Here is a 16,714-nt window from a genome sequence, read left to right as displayed (position 1 = left end):
GTGGACTTGGACCACTCTTCCTTGTCCTCTCATCCTTGTGGCATGGGTGCACGAAGGCAACCACACAGCTGTTGCGCATCCTGTGCCTCAAACCAAACCATAATCCCAGCCCAGGTTATGAATGTAGCAGATCCTAAGGCTTTTCATTCTGATTTCAAAACCAAGGCCCCCTGGATCCCTCAGACCAGATGAACGATATCTCTGATTCAGCCCCACACGTGCTCTATTGGCAAAATGCCCAGTTGGTCCCTGGTCCTGCAGATGCACTGGGTGTGGCCATGGGACATATTGGTAGTCTCAACCACGTGACCAGTTTTGATGCTTTATCATTGGTACACATTTTGGTTTGCTCTCTTGATTCGACCCACCACATCCCACAATGCACTCCAGATCCCTGAGACTCAGCGTGTGCCATCATTCGTAGCCCTATCCCTCACAGAACGTTGCCTCTGCTACCTCAAATGTGGCAGCTGGGATCTTGGACTCCGAATCAACTGTGGGGATATTTTGCGCTGGTTTCTTTGAGTTCTGTCAGCCAAGCATCTGCTGTGCACTCTTGTAAATCTCAGCACATCACCTTCTATCCCATGTCTCCTGTCCGCTTGAGAGTGTGCGTCCAAGTTAAACAGAGTTTCACCCTTGTTGCTCCATCACCAGGGGTCAGACCCTCACTGGATTCCATTTCCTGCTTTGCCTTCTCCTGCTTCCAGGTGTCCTGAGGCCTCATCCTGTCTTTGGAAGTAACAGACCTCTCTTCGGCAAGTGTCCTGTGCCAAGGGCTGGGTGAGTGGATGTTTCCATTGCTCTGTTCATGGGAGCGAGTGAGTGCAGGTTGCACTTCTTCTCTGCCAACTGGGCATCGATGAATCAACACTATCCAGATACATTTCACAGAAATGTGATATTTGCTTAGCTCTTTGTTTCTATACAGCCGTGGTGGGAGGGATGGTCCGAATACACCTGTTTTGACATTGTGTTGATATCTCATTTGCAGTCTTTAAGAAGTTTAAAAGAATTCATTTACATGTTTTGGGAGTTATACGGAAATGAAGTTATTTTTTGAAACACACTCAATCGACCTAGAAGCCAGACTTGTCAATTTTGGTAACATTTTGTCAGCTCGACGGAAAACCTAGACAGATAGAATGCAAATTGGCAGTCCAAACTGTTAAAGGGTTCATGTCGGCTCTTTACGGTTGAAGCCTCCGAAACCAACAGGAACCATGAAATAACTATTGGAAACTTGAAATAACCCCCAAACTTGGATACACTTGTGCATTGGTGCCCTTTACTCCCAATGACACCTACTGGCCAATATTGGCATTTCAAGGGGTAACATCCCTCTCTAGGAAAATACAAGAGGAAAGAAACCAAATATATACATTTAGGTTTGAATCCAAAAGCACCTAGAGGCATTCTAGCTAGGAGAACCCTGCTGCAATTATGCTAGTCTATGGAGAACCAGGTGTTCTTCTATCAGTGATGAGAACGCTTAATCATCCGATCATGTTGGGTAAAGCCATTTAACGCAACCAAGTCTGCACCCGCATGATATAGTGCCCACGGGGGCTTGACTCAAGTGAAAGACGATCCACATAAGCTGTGTCTTTTATATCATTGGCGACTTTTACAGTACAGTTCTCTTTCTGACTTGTACTATTTACCTATACTGTCTTGAAAAATTGAGGCCTAATACAGATTCAAGTTCAGTCAGATTCCCCTCTCTTACCACACTCCCTTCACCCCAGGGAAGACATAAACACAACATTTGCTGAATCTAGCGGAAGGCCATCGTTTCTAGGTGTGAGCTAAGTATTCAATTCCTATCTATTTCAGCCAAGTTTATTGGACCTTTAAGGAGTTCACTGTTGTTCACAGAGTGTGAAGCTGGAGGAACTCTGATTCTAGGAGGGGCTTGTTTTACTCGTAATGGCTTCATTGCAGCTCAGCTACTGATCCTTCAAAATGGATGCCTGTGTGGAGGGGAGGGAAGGCAAGTGCTTGCTAGCTAGGCCCAAACCTGGGAAAAGGCTTACCTGGGCTTGGTGAATTCTGGTCTGAATGGCTTGGGAAGGCCCCTTGGGAAGTGTGGATTCCCATGACCTCTTCCAAGAACAGGAGCGTTTTGATCATCTCGGCCATCTCTTCTCTTGCAGACGTCAGGGACCTTGGACCCGTTCTTGGAGAAGAGAATTGAGGAACTTCCTCAAGTCCACGTTGGCACTCCGTATGTTTCTGCCAGTATCAGCGAGGTTCAATATGTCTCATGAATGTCTTTTGAGCCTGGTATCCTCTACAGCTGTCTCCACGCCAGTATTCTCCATTGTAGCAGAACATCTCTCATCCATGTGTTCGCATCTCTCCTCAATCCGTTCAGCCAGCTTTTCGGCCAGCTTCTCTTCGTGTCTCCCCTAAAGTTGACTTCACCAGGACTGGGCAAGTCTGAAAGTACCTCGGAGCCTGACCAGTAAGCTGATGACAGGCAGATCTTCCACTGTCTGCCCTTTCAGGTTCTGGAAACTGACCTGTGACCTCAGGTCTTTGGGCAGCAGCAGTATCTCGAACTTACACAGCTTCCCGGACCAAACACCTAAGCCAAGCTCCACAGAGGGCGGCAGCCCCTCCATCACACTGATCCACCCACAGAACTCTGCCCGGTTACCTAGGATCCAACAGCCACAACAAGCCTCGCGGTACACACCAACATTCCACCTGGAATCCAACCGCTAACTGCCATCCCCAATGGCTGCTGCATCTTGTCAGTGTTGGGGGAGGGGCTGCATCCGACGAGAAGTTCCTAAGGTAAATGTGATTCTACCCACTAGCGTCCCATGGGCCTTTCTTCTTCCCTCTTTCCTTTTGTTCAGATCTCTATGCACAGTACCAATGGAGGGAAGTGTGTCCCTTTTCAGTTGATGGTTTCACACGTCTTTAAACTTTCTAACAGTTCACAGTACACAGAGACCCACTAAAGGAGACTTATGTTCCTATAATATCCGTACACCCGGAATACATATGCGTCGCCTGATTTCTGCTGAAACACCCGCACTCTCAGGACATGGATCCATTGGTTTCATGGGGGCTGAAATTCCAAGAAATGAAACCAACCCCAATGTGCACTTTGCTGTCAGTCTCTTTTGCTCTTAGTACACTTTGGCAGAGCTACTTGCCTTTGTTATAGGCTTCTTACAATTCTTCTCTACGTAGCCTAGAATATGGCATTCCTTCATCCTGTTGGAAGACATACAAGTCTACATCACGGACTAGGAATCCATTTGATTCCAAATCGGCATTAGGGTTAGGTCACGATATGTTCTTATGAATCAAAATTTACGAATATGAATGCACGCCTCCGAATACAAGTGTGCTGAGTACATGCAAGCCGCGATAATGGGTCGATGCATGCTGAATGATCCTTGACATCACCTTAAGTATTTTCTTTTGAATAATCATGGTTCCCTTGGTAAATATCAGCCAACCGTACCATTTTGGTGTTTGTTTGTTGGTTTGATTCTTTGTTGGTCTGCTTCTCGCTTGTATTGCAAACACGACAGGCCATGCATCTCTCCTTAAGCTTGAAACAGAGAGTCAAATAAGCTGATTCACTTAAGAGAGTGCTTCCAATCACCTATGATTTCCTGCTTCCCTCTCCCATCTTTAGGGTTTTGATGTCCTCCTTGCCTTCTTCTTGTTTCTTCTTTGCCACTCCTGCTCTTCTTGCATTTCCAATAATGGTTTCTTCTTTCCATTTCATCTTGCTGCTTTTCTATTCAGGGTAGATTTCTCAACCATTCTTGTAGGATAAGTTTTGAACTGCTGAATTCTTTTAAGATTTGCCGGTTTGTGGAATTTTCTAGCTCTGCCGTTATTAGGACTGGCGGTCATGTGGCATAGGCTCCCCTAGGTGGCAGCATTTGGCCATTCAGGATATGGTCTGTGTCCTGGCACTCCTCCCTCTCCTGCAATATTGCTGCCGAGATATCAGCTGAATCCCCGCTTGAGGTTCCCTTGTGACTATGTTGTTTCCTCCAGGTGCATTTTAAATCACTGTGATATTCGTGAGCTTTGTTGATTTGAATCATACAGCTGCTGGTAGGTCTATTGGGATTCCACCTCCTTTGGATGCTGTGTAATTCCTGAATTCGCATACATGATTCTTTCTTGGCTTTCAGGAAGTTTCAGTCTGATTTTTCTACAGATAAATTTTCAGACATTTTTTGTTTCCTTATCTCTTGCTTTTCCATCTGGGACCCTTATGAATTCTAGTCTTTCATGCCCTGTCTTAACCCAGGGTTCAACAGCAATGTTTACATTGCTTTGCACTTGCTTTCCTATGTCTGCTTCTGACCGAGGTTTTTCTGATCCCATGTCTTCACAGTCATTCACGCGTCCCTCTGCATTATCTAGTCTGCTTACGACTAAATTTTAGCCCTGATATTATCACATCCATTGAGTTTCCTGATATTTTTTGGCTCGTCTTTAGACTTTCTCTTCCCCTTTTCCGGTATTCTGCCTTATGTGATTCTGAGACACTGTTGTTTTTCAGTGATTTCCTGACCTCCATTTTCAACACATGGTCTGGATAGCGTTTTGCAGTCTAGTTGTTTGAAAGCTTATCTTTTGGGCCTTCAATATCTTTGGAACTGAAAATGGTACTTCCTGTTTCTTTTACTGTACTTCTTCACCTCTACTGCTCAGGTAATATCAGGTATGTAATGTGGACTTCTAGGGCTTTGTTAAGTGAAAATTTTAGACTTTTGGCTCTACGCAATTCCATGGGATTTCTGTGCGGACAATTTCTCCTAGACATTGATGCCATATCGTGTTCCTGTGTGTGTTGTCTGGTATATCTCCAATTGCTGTTGTTGCATTTGTTTTGATGAAAAACCAATACTATTTCGATTTGCATAACTTCATTTTGATAATGCTTATCTCACAATTCTGAAAGTGCGCAGGACACTTCCTCTTGTGGAAATGAAGCTTTTAAAGGTTCTCAGCTCTGCATTCTGCTCTATGTCATTTTGGAGTGTTTCCAAAACAGCAAACTGAGAGTGCGCTTGTGCTTTGTAGTTCCACGGGAATGTCCCAATGAAAGCAGTTCTTCTCAGAGCTTCTCTGTCTACAGAAACACCAGTGGAAGCATATCTATGGATGTCACATATCAGGGCCTGCTGGAATGATCCTGCAGACCTATCTTGGTGTCCTCGGTGCCGTACCGTGCTGGTGCCATCCAAAATGTAGCATCCGCTTTAGGGAGATAATGCTGCAGGTAATGCTTCCTCTTCTAACGCTGTGGACTTGGACCACTCTTCCTTGTCCTCTCATCCTTGTGGCACGGGTGCACGAAGGCAACCACACAGCTGTTGCGCATCCTGTGCCTCAAACCAAACCATAATCCCAGCCCAGGTTATGAATGTAGCAGATCCTAAGTCTTTTCATTCTGATTTCAAAACCAAGGCCCCCTGGATCCCTCAGACCAGATGAACGATATCTCTGATTCAGCCCCACACGTGCTCTATTGGCAACATGCCCAATTGGTCCCTGGTCCTGCAGATGCACTGGGTGTGGCCATGGGACATATTGGTAGTCTCAACCACGTGACCAGTTTTGATGCTTTATCATTGGTACACATTTTGGTTTGCTCTCTTGATTCGACCCACCACATCCCACAATGCACCCCAGATCCCTGAGACTCAGCGTGTGCCATCATTCGTAGCCCTATCCCTCACAGAACGTTGCCTCTGCTACCTCAAATGTGGCAGCTGGGATCTTGGACTCCGAATCAACTGTGGGGATATTTTGCGCTGGTTTCTTTGAGTTCTTTCAGCCAAGCATCTGCTGTGCACTCTTGTAAATCTCAGCACATCACCTTCTATCCCATGTCTCCTGTCCGCTTGAGAGTGTGCGTCCAACTTAAACAGAGTTTCACCCTTGTTGCTCCATCACCAGGGGTCAGACCCTCACTGGATTCCATTTCCTGCTTTGCCTTCTCCTGCTTCCAGGTGTCCTGAGGCCTCATCCTGTCTTTGGAAGTAACAGACCTCTCTTCGGCAAGTGTCCTGTGCCAAGGGCTGGGTGAGTGGATGTTTCCATTGCTCTGTTCATGGGAGCGAGTGAGTGCAGGTTGCACTTCTTCTCTGCCAACTGGGCATCGATGAATCAACACTATCCAGATACATTTCACAGAAATGTGATATTTGCTTAGCTCTTTGTTTCTATACAGCCGTGGTGGGAGGGATGGTCCGAATACACCTGTTTTGACATTGTGTTGATATCTCATTTGCAGTCTTTGAGAAGTTTAAAAGAATTCATTTACATGTTTTGGGAGTTATACGGAAATGAAGTTATTTTTTGAAACACACTCAATCGACCTAGAAGCCAGACTTGTCAATTTTGGTAACATTTTGTCAGCTCGACGGAAAACCTAGACAGATAGAATGCAAATTGGCAGTCCAAACTGTTAAAGGGTTCATGTCGGCTCTTTACGGTTGAAGCCTCCGAAACCAACAGGAACCATGAAATAACTATTGGAAACTTGAAATAACCCCCAAACTTGGATACACTTGTGCATTGGTGCCCTTTACTCCCAATGACACCTACTGGCCAATATTGGCATTTCAAGGGGTAACATCCCTCTCTAGGAAAATACAAGAGGAAAGAAACCAAATATATACATTTAGGTTTGAATCCAAAAGCACCTAGAGGCATTCTAGCTAGGAGAACCCTGCTGCAATTATGCTAGTCTATGGAGAACCAGGTGTTCTTCTATCAGTGATGAGAACGCTTAATCATCCGATCATGTTGGGTAAAGCCATTTAACGCAACCAAGTCTGCACCCGCATGATATAGTGCCCACGGGGGCTTGACTCAAGTGAAAGACGATCCACATAAACTGTGTCTTTTATATCATTGGCGACTTTTACAGTACAGTTCTCTTTCTGACTTGTACTCTTTACCTATACTGTCTTGAAAAATTGAGGCCTAATACAGATTCAAGTTCAGTCAGATTCCCCTCTCTTACCACACTCCCTTCACCCCAGGGAAGACATAAACACAACATTTGCTGAATCTAGCGGAAGGCCATCGTTTCTAGGTGTGAGCTAAGTATTCTATTCCTATCTATTTCAGCCAAGTTTATTGGACCTTTAAGGAGTTCACTGTTGTTCACAGAGTGTGAAGCTGGAGGAACTCTGATTCTAGGAGGGGCTTGTTTTACTCGTAATGGCTTCATTGCAGCTCAGCTACTGATCCTTCAAAATGGATGCCTGTGTGGAGGGGAGGGAAGGCAAGTGCTTGCTAGCTAGGCCCAAACCTGGGAAAAGGCTTACCTGGGCTTGGTGAATTCTGGTCTGAATGGCTTGGGAAGGCCCCTTGGGAAGTGTGGATTCCCATGACCTCTTCCAAGAACAGGAGCGTTTTGATCATCTCGGCCATCTCTTCTCTTGCAGACGTCAGGGACCTTGGACCCGTTCTTGGAGAAGAGAATTGAGGAACTTCTCAAGTCCACGTTGGCACTCCGTATGTTTCTGCCAGTATCAGCGAGGTTCAATATGTCTCATGAATGTCTTTTGAGCCTGGTATCCTCTACAGCTGTCTCCACGCCAGTATTCTCCATTGTAGCAGAACATCTCTCATCCATGTGTTCGCATCTCTCCTCAATCCGTTCAGCCAGCTTTTCGGCCAGCTTCTCTTCGTGTCTCCCCTAAAGTTGACTTCACCAGGACTGGGCAAGTCTGAAAGTACCTCGGAGCCTCACCAGTAAGCTGATGACAGGCAGATCTTCCACTGTCTGCCCTTTCAGGTTCTGGAAACTGACCTGTGACCTCAGGTCTTTGGGCAGCAGCAGTATCTCGAACTTACACAGCTTCCCGGACCAAACACCTAAGCCAAGCTCCACAGAGGGCGGCAGCCCCTCCATCACACTGATCCACCCACAGAACTCTGCCCGGTTACCTAGGATCCAACAGCCACAACAAGCCTCGCGGTACACACCAACATTCCACCTGGAATCCAACCGCTAACTGCCATCCCCAATGGCTGCTGCATCTTGTCAGTGTTGGGGGAGGGGCTGCATCCGACGAGAAGTTCCTAAGGTAAATGTGATTCTACCCACTAGCGTCCCATGGGCCTTTCTTCTTCCCTCTTTCCTTTTGTTCAGATCTCTATGCACAGTACCAATGGAGGGAAGTGTGTCCCTTTTCAGTTGATGGTTTCACACGTCTTTAAACTTTCTAACAGTTCACAGTACACAGAGACCCACTAAAGGAGACTTATGTTCCTATAATATCCGTACACCCGGAATACATATGCGTCGCCTGATTTCTGCTGAAACACCCGCACTCTCAGGACATGGATCCATTGGTTTCATGGGGGCTGAAATTCCAAGAAATGAAACCAACCCCAATGTGCACTTTGCTGTCAGTCTCTTTTGCTCTTAGTACACTTTGGCAGAGCTACTTGCCTTTGTTATAGGCTTCTTACAATTCTTCTCTACGTAGCCTAGAATATGGCATTCCTTCATCCTGTTGGAAGACATACAAGTCTACATCACGGACTAGGAATCCATTTGATTCCAAATCGGCATTAGGGTTAGGTCACGATATGTTCTTATGAATCAAAATTTACGAATATGAATGCACGCCTCCGAATACAAGTGTGCTGAGTACATGCAAGCCGCGATAATGGGTCGATGCATGCTGAATGATCCTTGACATCACCTTAAGTATTTTCTTTTGAATAATCATGGTTCCCTTGGTAAATATCAGCCAACCGTACCATTTTGGTGTTTGTTTGTTGGTTTGATTTTTTGTTGGTCTGCTTCTCGCTTGTATTGCAAACACGACAGGCCATGCATCTCTCCTTAAGCTTGAAACAGAGAGTCAAATAAGCTGATTCACTTAAGAGAGTGCTTCCAATCACCTATGATTTCCTGCTTCCCTCTCCCATCTTTAGGGTTTTGATGTCCTCCTTGCCTTCTTCTTGTTTCTTCTTTGCCACTCCTGCTCTTCTTGCATTTCCAATAATGGTTTCTTCTTTCCATTTCATCTTGCTGCTTTTCTATTCAGGGTAGATTTCTCAACCATTCTTGTAGGATAAGTTTTGAACTGCTGAATTCTTTTAAGATTTGCCGGTTTGTGGAATTTTCTAGCTCTGCCGTTATTAGGACTGGCGGTCATGTGGCATAGGCTCCCCTAGGTGGCAGCATTTGGCCATTCAGGATATGGTCTGTGTCCTGGCACTCCTCCCTCTCCTGCAATATTGCTGCCGAGATATCAGCTGAATCCCCTCTTGAGGTTCCCTTGTGACGATGTTGTTTCCTCCAGGTGCATTTTAAATCACTGTGATATTCGTGAGCTTTGTTGATTTGAATCATACAGCTGCTGGTAGGTCTATTGGGATTCCACCTCCTTTGGATGCTGTGTAATTCCTGAATTCGCATACATGATTCTTTCTTGGCTTTCAGGAAGTTTCAGTCTGATTTTTCTACAGATAAATTTTCAGACATTTTTTGTTTCCTTATCTCTTGCTTTTCCATCTGGGACCCTTATGAATTCTAGTCTTTCATGCCCTGTCTTAACCCAGGGTTCAACAGCAATGTTTACATTGCTTTGCACTTGCTTTCCTATGTCTGCTTCTGACCGAGGTTTTTCTGATCCCATGTCTTCACAGTCATTCACGCGTCCCTCTGCATTATCTAGTCTGCTTACGACTAAATTTTAGCCCTGATATTATCACATCCATTGAGTTTCCTGATATTTTTTGGCTCGTCTTTAGACTTTCTCTTCCCCTTTTCCGGTATTCTGCCTTATGTGATTCTGAGACACTGTTGTTTTTCAGTGATTTCCTGACCTCCATTTTCAACACATGGTCTGGATAGCGTTTTGCAGTCTAGTTGTTTGAAAGCTTATCTTTTGGGCCTTCAATATCTTTGGAACTGAAAATGGTACTTCCTGTTTCTTTTACTGTACTTCTTCACCTCTACTGCTCAGGTAATATCAGGTATGTAATGTGGACTTCTAGGGCTTTGTTAAGTGAAAATTTTAGACTTTTGGCTCTACGCAATTCCATGGGATTTCTGTGCGGACAATTTCTCCTAGACATTGATGCCATATCGTGTTCCTGTGTGTGTTGTCTGGTATATCTCCAATTGCTGTTGTTGCATTAGTTTTGATGAAAAACCAATACTATTTCGATTTGCATAACTTCATTTTGATAATGCTTATCTCACAATTCTGAAAGTGCGCAGGACACTTCCTCTTGTGGAAATGAAGCTTTTAAAGGTTCTCAGCTCTGCATTCTGCTCTATGTCATTTTGGAGTGTTTCCAAAACAGCAAACTGAGAGTGCGCTTGTGCTTTGTAGTTCCACGGGAATGTCCCAATGAAAGCAGTTCTTCTCAGAGCTTCTCTGTCTACAGAAACACCAGTGGAAGCATATCTATGGATGTCACATATCAGGGCCTGCTGGAATGATCCCGCAGACCTACCTTGGTGTCCTCGGTGCCGTACCGTGCTGGTGCCATCCAAAATGTAGCATCCGCTTTAGGGAGATAATGCTGTAGGTAATGCTTCCTCTTCTAACGCTGTGGACTTGGACCACTCTTCCTTGTCCTCTCATCCTTGTGGCACGGGTGCACGAAGGCAACCACACAGCTGTTGCGCATCCTGTGCCTCAAACCAAACCATAATCCCAGCCCAGGTTATGAATGTAGCAGATCCTAAGGCTTTTCATTCTGATTTCAAAACCAAGGCCCCCTGGATCCCTCAGACCAGATGAACGATATCTCTGATTCAGCCCCACACGTGCTCTATTGGCAAAATGCCCAATTGGTCCCTGGTCCTGCAGATGCACTGGGTGTGGCCATGGGACATATTGGTAATCTCAACCACGTGACCAGTTTTGATGCTTTATCATTGGTACACATTTTGGTTTGCTCTCTTGATTCGACCCACCACGTCCCACAATGCACTCCAGATCCCTGAGACTCAGCGTGTGCCATCATTCGTAGCCCTATCCCTCACAGAACGTTGCCTCTGCTACCTCAAATGTGGCAGCTGGGATCTTGGACTCCGAATCAACTGTGGGGATATTTTGCGCTGGTTTCTTTGAGTTCTGTCAGCCAAGCATCTGCTGTGCACTCTTGTAAATCTCAGCACATCACCTTCTATCCCATGTCTCCTGTCCGCTTGAGAGTGTGCGTCCAAGTTAAACAGAGTTTCACCCTTGTTGCTCCATCACCAGGGGTCAGACCCTCACTGGATTCCATTTCCTGCTTTGCCTTCTCCTGCTTCCAGGTGTCCTGAGGCCTCATCCTGTCTTTGGAAGTAACAGACCTCTCTTCGGCAAGTGTCCTGTGCCAAGGGCTGGGTGAGTGGATGTTTCCATTGCTCTGTTCATGGGAGCGAGTGAGTGCAGGTTGCACTTCTTCTCTGCCAACTGGGCATCGATGAATCAACACTATCCAGATACATTTCACAGAAATGTGATATTTGCTTAGCTCTTTGTTTCTATACAGCCGTGGTGGGAGGGATGGTCCGAATACACCTGTTTTGACATTGTGTTGATATCTCATTTGCAGTCTTTAAGAAGTTTAAAAGAATTCATTTACATGTTTTGGGAGTTATACGGAAATGAAGTTATTTTTTGAAACACACTCAATCGACCTAGAAGCCAGACTTGTCAATTTTGGTAACATTTTGTCAGCTCGACGGAAAACCTAGACAGATAGAATGCAAATTGGCAGTCCAAACTGTTAAAGGGTTCATGTCGGCTCTTTACGGTTGAAGCCTCCGAAACCAACAGGAACCATGAAATAACTATTGGAAACTTGAAATAACCCCCAAACTTGGATACACTTGTGCATTGGTGCCCTTTACTCCCAATGACACCTACTGGCCAATATTGGCATTTCAAGGGGTAACATCCCTCTCTAGGAAAATACAAGAGGAAAGAAACCAAATATATACATTTAGGTTTGAATCCAAAAGCACCTAGAGGCATTCTAGCTAGGAGAACCCTGCTGCAATTATGCTAGTCTATGGAGAACCAGGTGTTCTTCTATCAGTGATGAGAACGCTTAATCATCCGATCATGTTGGGTAAAGCCATTTAACGCAACCAAGTCTGCACCCGCATGATATAGTGCCCACGGGGGCTTGACTCAAGTGAAAGACGATCCACATAAGCTGTGTCTTTTATATCATTGGCGACTTTTACAGTACAGTTCTCTTTCTGACTTGTACTCTTTACCTATACTGTCTTGAAAAATTGAGGCCTAATACAGATTCAAGTTCAGTCAGATTCCCCTCTCTTACCACACTCCCTTCACCCCAGGGAAGACATAAACACAACATTTGCTGAATCTAGCGGAAGGCCATCGTTTCTAGGTGTGAGCTAAGTATTCAATTCCTATCTATTTCAGCCAAGTTTATTGGACCTTTAAGGAGTTCACTGTTGTTCACAGAGTGTGAAGCTGGAGGAACTCTGATTCTAGGAGGGGCTTGTTTTACTCGTAATGGCTTCATTGCAGCTCAGCTACTGATCCTTCAAAATGGATGCCTGTGTGGAGGGGAGGGAAGGCAAGTGCTTGCTAGCTAGGCCCAAACCTGGGAAAAGGCTTACCTGGGCTTGGTGAATTCTGGTCTGAATGGCTTGGGAAGGCCCCGTGGGAAGTGTGGATTCCCATGACCTCTTCCAAGAACAGGAGCGTTTTGATCATCTCTGCCATCTCTTCTCTTGCAGACGTCAGGGACCTTGGACCCGTTCTTGGAGAAGAGAATTGAGGAACTTCCTCAAGTCCACGTTGGCACTCCGTATGTTTCTGCCAGTATCAGCGAGGTTCAATATGTCTCATGAATGTCTTTTGAGCCTGGTATCCTCTACAGCTGTCTCCACGCCAGTATTCTCCATTGTAGCAGAACATCTCTCATCCATGTGTTCGCATCTCTCCTCAATCCGTTCAGCCAGCTTTTCGGCCAGCTTCTCTTCGTGTCTCCCCTAAAGTTGACTTCACCAGGACTGGGCAAGTCTGAAAGTACCTCGGAGCCTCACCAGTAAGCTGATGACAGGCAGATCTTCCACTGTCTGCCCTTTCAGGTTCTGGAAACTGACCTGTGACCTCAGGTCTTTGGGCAGCAGCAGTATCTCGAACTTACACAGCTTCCCGGACCAAACACCTAAGCCAAGCTCCACAGAGGGCGGCAGCCCCTCCATCACACTGATCCACCCACAGAACTCTGCCCGGTTACCTAGGATCCAACAGCCACAACAAGCCTCGCGGTACACACCAACATTCCACCTGGAATCCAACCGCTAACTGCCATCCCCAATGGCTGCTGCATCTTGTCAGTGTTGGGGGAGGGGCTGCATCCGACGAGAAGTTCCTAAGGTAAATGTGATTCTACCCACTAGCGTCCCATGGGCCTTTCTTCTTCCCTCTTTCCTTTTGTTCAGATCTCTATGCACAGTACCAATGGAGGGAAGTGTGTCCCTTTTCAGTTGATGGTTTCACACGTCTTTAAACTTTCTAACAGTTCACAGTACACAGAGACCCACTAAAGGAGACTTATGTTCCTATAATATCCGTACACCCGGAATACATATGCGTCGCCTGATTTCTGCTGAAACACCCGCACTCTCAGGACATGGATCCATTGGTTTCATGGGGGCTGAAATTCCAAGAAATGAAACCAACCCCAATGTGCACTTTGCTGTCAGTCTCTTTTGCTCTTAGTACACTTTGGCAGAGCTACTTGCCTTTGTTATAGGCTTCTTACAATTCTTCTCTACGTAGCCTAGAATATGGCATTCCTTCATCCTGTTGGAAGACATACAAGTCTACATCACGGACTAGGAATCCATTTGATTCCAAATCGGCATTAGGGTTAGGTCACGATATGTTCTTATGAATCAAAATTTACGAATATGAATGCACGCCTCCGAATACAAGTGTGCTGAGTACATGCAAGCCGCGATAATGGGTCGATGCATGCTGAATGATCCTTGACATCACCTTAAGTATTTTCTTTTGAATAATCATGGTTCCCTTGGTAAATATCAGCCAACCGTACCATTTTGGTGTTTGTTTGTTGGTTTGATTCTTTGTTGGTCTGCTTCTCGCTTGTATTGCAAACACGACAGGCCATGCATCTCTCCTTAAGCTTGAAACAGAGAGTCAAATAAGCTGATTCACTTAAGAGAGTGCTTCCAATCACCTATGATTTCCTGCTTCCCTCTCCCATCTTTAGGGTTTTGATGTCCTCCTTGCCTTCTTCTTGTTTCTTCTTTGCCACTCCTGCTCTTCTTGCATTTCCAATAATGGTTTCTTCTTTCCATTTCATCTTGCTGCTTTTCTATTCAGGGTAGATTTCTCAACCATTCTTGTAGGATAAGTTTTGAACTGCTGAATTCTTTTAAGATTTGCCGGTTTGTGGAATTTTCTAGCTCTGCCGTTATTAGGACTGGCGGTCATGTGGCATAGGCTCCCCTAGGTGGCAGCATTTGGCCATTCAGGATATGGTCTGTGTCCTGGCACTCCTCCCTCTCCTGCAATATTGCTGCCGAGATATCAGCTGAATCCCCGCTTGAGGTTCCCTTGTGACTATGTTGTTTCCTCCAGGTGCATTTTAAATCACTGTGATATTCGTGAGCTTTGTTGATTTGAATCATACAGCTGCTGGTAGGTCTATTGGGATTCCACCTCCTTTGGATGCTGTGTAATTCCTGAATTCGCATACATGATTCTTTCTTGGCTTTCAGGAAGTTTCAGTCTGATTTTTCTACAGATAAATTTTCAGACATTTTTTGTTTCCTTATCTCTTGCTTTTCCATCTGGGACCCTTATGAATTCTAGTCTTTCATGCCCTGTCTTAACCCAGGGTTCAACAGCAATGTTTACATTGCTTTGCACTTGCTTTCCTATGTCTGCTTCTGACCGAGGTTTTTCTGATCCCATGTCTTCACAGTCATTCACGCATCCCTCTGCATTATCTAGTCTGCTTACGACAAAATTTTAGCCCTGATATTATCACATCCATTGAGTTTCCTGATATTTTTTGGCTCGTCTTTAGACTTTCTCTTCCCCTTTTCCGGTATTCTGCCTTATGTGATTCTGAGACACTGTTGTTTTTCAGTGATTTCCTGACCTCCATTTTCAACACATGGTCTGGATAGCGTTTTGCAGTCTAGTTGTTTGAAAGCTTATCTTTTGGGCCTTCAATATCTTTGGAACTGAAAATGGTACTTCCTGTTTCTTTTACTGTACTTCTTCACCTCTACTGCTCAGGTAATATCAGGTATGTAATGTGGATTTCTAGGGCTTTGTTAAGTGAAAATTTTAGACTTTTGGCTCTACGCAATTCCATGGGATTTCTGTGCGGACAATTTCTCCTAGACATTGATGCCATATCGTGTTCCTGTGTGTGTTGTCTGGTATATCTCCAATTGCTGTTGTTGCATTAGTTTTGATGAAAAACCAATACTATTTCGATTTGCATAACTTCATTTTGATAATGCTTATCTCACAATTCTGAAAGTGCGCAGGACACTTCCTCTTGTGGAAATGAAGCTTTTAAAGGTTCTCAGCTCTGCATTCTGCTCTATGTCATTTTGGAGTGTTTCCAAAACAGCAAACTGAGAGTGCGCTTGTGCTTTGTAGTTCCACGGGAATGTCCCAATGAAAGCAGTTCTTCTCAGAGCTTCTCTGTCTACAGAAACACCAGTGGAAGCATATCTATGGATGTCACATATCAGGGCCTGCTGGAATGATCCTGCAGACCTACCTTGGTGTCCTCGGTGCCGTACCGTGCTGGTGCCATCCAAAATGTAGCATCCGCTTTAGGGAGATAATGCTGTAGGTAATGCTTCCTCTTCTAACGCTGTGGACTTGGACCACTCTTCCTTGTCCTCTCATCCTTGTGGCATGGGTGCACGAAGGCAACCACACAGCTGTTGCGCATCCTGTGCCTCAAACCAAACCATAATCCCAGCCCAGGTTATGAATGTAGCAGATCCTAAGGCTTTTCATTCTGATTTCAAAACCAAGGCCCCCTGGATCCCTCAGACCAGATGAACGATATCTCTGATTCAGCCCCACACGTGCTCTATTGGCAAAATGCCCAGTTGGTCCCTGGTCCTGCAGATGCACTGGGTGTGGCCATGGGACATATTGGTAGTCTCAACCACGTGACCAGTTTTGATGCTTTATCATTGGTACACATTTTGGTTTGCTCTCTTGATTCGACCCACCACATCCCACAATGCACTCCAGATCCCTGAGACTCAGCGTGTGCCATCATTCGTAGCCCTATCCCTCACAGAACGTTGCCTCTGCTACCTCAAATGTGGCAGCTGGGATCTTGGACTCCGAATCAACTGTGGGGATATTTTGCGCTGGTTTCTTTGAGTTCTGTCAGCCAAGCATCTGCTGTGCACTCTTGTAAATCTCAGCACATCACCTTCTATCCCATGTCTCCTGTCCGCTTGAGAGTGTGCGTCCAAGTTAAACAGAGTTTCACCCTTGTTGCTCCATCACCAGGGGTCAGACCCTCACTGGATTCCATTTCCTGCTTTGCCTTCTCCTGCTTCCAGGTGTCCTGAGGCCTCATCCTGTCTTTGGAAGTAACAGACCTCTCTTCGGCAAGTGTCCTGTGCCAAGGGCTGGGTGAGTGGATGTTTCCATTGCTCTGTTCATGGGAGCGAGTGAGTGCAGGTTGCACT

General features: G+C 45.4%; 1 long non-coding RNA gene across 1 annotated transcript; it reads left to right on the top strand.

Moving 5' to 3' along the window:
- The first annotated feature begins 2,656 nt into the window (after nucleotides 1-2,656).
- Nucleotides 2,657-7,634, top strand: LOC140693859 (uncharacterized). The gene is made up of 3 exons (XR_012069562.1): nucleotides 2,657-2,802; nucleotides 6,003-6,075; nucleotides 7,449-7,634. It is a non-coding gene; the product is annotated as an uncharacterized lncRNA (long non-coding RNA).
- Nucleotides 7,635-16,714: the final 9,080 nt, after the last annotated feature.

Source organism: Vicugna pacos, unplaced genomic scaffold (assembly GCF_048564905.1).
Source record: "Vicugna pacos unplaced genomic scaffold, VicPac4 scaffold_20, whole genome shotgun sequence".
Taxonomy (NCBI): domain Eukaryota; kingdom Metazoa; phylum Chordata; class Mammalia; order Artiodactyla; family Camelidae; genus Vicugna; species Vicugna pacos.
Note: the sequence above shows the minus strand (reverse complement) of the source record. Positions and strands in the feature narration are given on the sequence as shown.